Below are 5,209 nucleotides of genomic sequence, written 5' to 3'. Positions count from 1 at the left end.
GTATACAATTTTTTAAAATAAACTCCAAAGTTTTATTTGAAAAACATACTCCAGAATATGATATTTTCATTAGAGGGCTCCTAAACCCAAATTAGCGCTGTAATTTCCTTCATAAGCAAAATGTTAAGCATCTTCCGCCGAATCACTATACATAACTTTATTTATTTCCCCCAAACATATTTATGTAACTAAAATTAGTTTTAACTAATATTAAAAGTTAAAACTAGTTTTATCTAAAACTACTTAATTTACTGTACAGCAGTAAATTAACTAGACAAAGCCTGTTTTGTCTAGTTAAAACTAGAATTTACTGTAGTCAAAAATGAATTTGAGTTAAAACTAGTTTTAGCTAGACAAAACGGGTTTTAACAAAGACATTTAGTATAAACTAGTTTCAACTAGTTAAAACGCGTTCTAACTAAAAACGGATTTTGACTGTAACATACATACCGCCTGGAATTCTTTCGCAAATTTCAACTGTAAAGTCAGATTCTTCGGAAGCAGTTTTCGATGATTTTCTCTAAGAATTGCTTTCTTTTCTTCACCGTGAACACGTTTATACACGATATTCACTCCTCTTTTCCACATATTGAACCATTCATCAGTTGCAATGTAATCTTTGCTATGGGTTTTTTGCCAGTTCTTTTGCTCTTTTGACTCATAACAGGTCCATTAACCGGAACATTATTTTTACAAACATTACCAAACTAAATTTTTAATGCTACTCAATTTGACCATCGTTTCCAAATTATTTATTTATGTATATTCATGCCTCTTTATTAAAAATAAAGAGGCATGAATATACATAAATAAACAAAGTCAAAATAAAGGGGCATGAATATACATAAAAAACAAAGTCAGAGGGCAATCTGGATAATCAGAGTCCGAATAACTAGAGTTTTACTGTAGTATATACAGTAATAATAATAATACATTTTATTTTAAAAATGAATACAAAAATAAATAATCTTCAAATATATTCCTTCGAAAAATCTTTTTTTTTAACCTTTTCCTCTTTTTGGGCAAAATTTTGTGAAAAAAATTAAGTTACTTTTACAGTATTTAATTTCATCAAATTGCAAAATCCTTCAAATATTTTGGAGATGAAAGTCGGTTTTTCATTAAACAGAAATGGTTTGTACTGTTCTTACATTACACTACGAAAACCGTAAGTAATAAACTGTACTTACGGCTTAAAGTTGAATATATTTTTTCAACTTTCTTCCCCTTTCTCAGTGTTGCAGAATAAGCGTACTTTCAGAGGTGAGTACTGAAAGGTTATCTTGCTAAGAATCCGACAAACAGACAAACGTAAATGCGGTACTATTGCAAGTTGCATTGGTTTTATTGCGAAAAAGAAAACCTGGCCAAACTGTTCCAAACAGAAGACAATTCGTAGGCCTAATAATGTCTTGGAATAGATTAATAAATTTGAAAAACAAGATGTTTGTCGTGCAGAAATTTACCCATTTGGAGGTCCAGATTGTTTCCAATAGGACTTTAAACCTCGTCATACCCAACTGACGAAAGTTGAGGGTCTACAAGAGCTCTACTCACTATAGCCTGTATGTTGAGCCAACTCTATATGTGATGTTTCTGAGAGTGATAAGTCTTCCTTTTATGTTGTCCACAGTAACCAAATATAAACACAATTAGACTATACCCCTAATCACTCAAGGGTTACTTTTCCCATTACAATACACCTCGGGTATGTTGGAAAAAGTTGAGATTGTACTCCCAGAACAATCAGAAACAGAGTTTTTAATAATATATAGGTATATACAATATCAAAGCATCGTTCTCTTAACCATACTGACTAGCCACATTGATTTGCATTATATTTTATGGAAAAAATTTTAAAATAATGTAATATATTCGATATTTAAAGTTTTAGGCAATGAAGAGATACTCTAAATTATAAAGAAACCAAAGAGCATTATTGTAGAAATAATTATATTTGAAGCTTATTGTGATTTTATTTTTAAAAATATCTTTAAATTAACATGATAGAGGACAGGTTTTTTTTCTGTTTTTAATTTTAAAGTGTTAGAATGTATACATTATTTTTTTTAAATTGTGATTCCTTTCAAACTGTAGCGATTAAACAACCACGAAACAATGCTTAATAGTAAATTTAGAGTATATTTTAAAAAAGATACTAAAAAGATAATGAAATACTTCATTAAAAATTCAATTTACATAAATTAACGATGAAATTAAACATTTTTTTTCTGTTCTTGTTTATTCATTTATTTAAAGACTGTTTCATTATTATAACAATTACTGTACAGTACTAATAAGCTTTTTTAAATATTTACAATAAAGAAGGCCTTGTTAAAACAATGGAATTTTGTACACTAATTTATACTCTTTATTGAAGTTTATTCTTCATATAAGCGGGGATCTAATACCATAAATTCCCATTTATTATCCGGGATCTATTTACTAAATTCATTTAAAAATTCCTACATTTAAATGATATATTGCGTAGACAGTTATGTAAAAATATATTCTGATTATCTTACATCCCGATCTTCAATTGATAAAAACCTGTCAATGTAATGAAATGTAACACTTTTATTACAGTAGATTTAAAATAATAATAAAATAAAATTTATTTTCACTATATTTTTTTACGAAATAACACTGAAAATATTTCATAGATATGAAAACACGTGTGTACTTTGCGAATTTATTTTATTTTTAAGTAGATAATTCCCAAGTTATAAGGGTGTTGACAAGTCTTGTCGGATTAATCTCATATAAGCACTTCACAAACAATACTCGGATCCAGGGGTGTGCCCGCTTTACTATAGAAACGTCTCTAGAAATAAAAATAGACAAGTCTTAAAAATCTGTCGTTTTGAAAGCATTCTAAATGTCTAATTTTTAACGGTGTAGCCATTTTTTAAAACTACTAGAAAGTTCGTAGCCGTTAGGCATATATTAACCACCCACAACAATAAACTTTTGTTAGCTGCTAGACTAATTAATAAGAATGTAGTTGGGTGGGAAAAGGTGTGCCGTTGCCTCGAGTAATCGAGTCTACCTGGAATTTAGAACATCGCAATCAAATAGGGGGAAAAAAAAGATGGATACAATGTGTTGGAATGCATTTTAAAGCGAATATGATACTTTGAGATGAAACAATTTACGCTTGTAAGAAACGAAAACAAAAATTAATTGCCATTTATGAGATGTAAATCGAATAATCTGTGGAAAAATTCAAATAAAAAATTAAAAAAAAAACAAGAAAAGAAATGCGTTAATACACTACATCATACATGAAAATCAAAGATTTTTACTTGTAAGGATATCAATAATTCTTTTTCATTATAAGTGTCAAAAAAATCAAGCTTAAATGTCGTCAGTTCTAATTAAAAAATTAAAAAAAAAACACTAAACTAAAACTACATATTTACAATTTAAGGACTCCTTTTATTGGTGTGGTATGCCTCGAGAATTGAAGTAGACTTGTTGTGTGCTAAACAGGACAATTTCTTAAATAGCTGTCGTGTGTATGTGCATGTATATGTTCTACGTCACCTCGTGACGTAAAAAACAAGGGCAAAATATTAAGATCTTTAAGCTCCTTTCGATTCTTTTGTTGTTCCTTCAAGTGTCTTCACCATTCGAAGGATTTGTCTTCATTTTCCTGACGTTAGAGTCCACACAACGAAAATGATTTATATATATATATATATATACATATTATATATATATATAAATACTCGTGAAGCATGCCCATAAAATACAGCAAAAATTTTGAAAAAATTAATTAAGTACCCCCAAAAATTGAAGGAAATCTTTCATGTGCTGAATGTATCTCGCTATATCTATATGTTCTATGTATATATATATATGTACTGTACACATATATATATACAAATATATCGGTGTTTAATGGTATTATATGGGCTTACTAATCGAAAAAATCTGGTGTTACTATTGTTTTTTTTTTTCGTTTCGTAAGCTAACATTATGATATATATGTGTATATTTATTAATATTATTTTTTCTTCATGACAGGGGTGAGATTCGCTTCAATATTATTAAATATGGTTATATATATATATTTATAAAATATAACTGAACTGGTTATAATTAAGGTGAGTTTNAAAGAAAAAAAAAAAAATGATTAGTGGTCTATCCGTGAAAAGCATTTTTAATATTCCTAGTATAAAAGAAATAGTAAAAAAGATTCTGTTTCGGAAAATCATATTGAAGACCATCAAAATTCCACGTTGAAGACCATGAAAAATCTTTTTTGATGTCTTCAATTTCATGTTTTTTTTTTTCCTAAAAATTAAAAGAATTTCCTTTCAGTTTTCATCTGTGGTTTCAATTTAAAATATAGATTTATATTATAATTTATATATAAATAAGTTAATACCATCATATAATAATTTTATATTTATAAAAAAGTTTATATATTATTTTCACTAATAAGGAATAAATCATGCATTACTTGCTAATATCAGCAATTTCCAAATGAGATGAATGCTTACAATAAAAATAAAACCTTACAAAAGCTAAAAAAAATAATAATATAAGAATATCTTAGTTTTGTTGTTATAATAATATTTTTAAAAATTTTGTCTATCAATAAATATATTTTCATGGAATTATATTTAGGAGATTTTATGAGAAATTCTAGCTTTGTAACTATCTATTATTAATCTATAAAGATTAAAATTTAATTTAATTTTAACACATGATTTTATCATAATAATGAATAATATTTCTCTGGATCATATATAAAATCTGTGAAATCTAATCTTCATATAAAGTGATTTTTTTAAGCTAACATTCAATATATTTTTGTATATTATAATTAAGTATTAAAATTCTGTCATTAATATAATTAAATTAAATTTTAACTAGAAAAACAGTGGCAAATAATGTATATAATCAATAATAGTCTGATGTTATTTGTATGAAACTTTTACCATTTTAATAAAGCCTTTTGCATTTCATGTCTGAACGTCTCAGATAATTGAAATTGTATAGAAATTTTACATTCTTTTATATCTTTTCAATAATAAAAAAAGAAACATTTTTCGTTTTATTAAAATTTTAAAGGTCAAAAGGACAAGAATATTGAAGTTTTATTTAATTTTTATTTCCCTTTTCTTATTTTACCAATAAGCATATATCATTATGATTGATCATAAATGTCTATACTTTAATATTATATATATATTGAAGA

The sequence above is a fragment of the Centruroides sculpturatus genome, unplaced genomic scaffold, assembly GCF_000671375.1.
Source record: "Centruroides sculpturatus isolate CEXI.00-Female unplaced genomic scaffold, Cexi_2.0 scaffold160, whole genome shotgun sequence".
NCBI lineage: Eukaryota > Metazoa > Arthropoda > Arachnida > Scorpiones > Buthidae > Centruroides > Centruroides sculpturatus.
Note: the sequence above shows the minus strand (reverse complement) of the source record.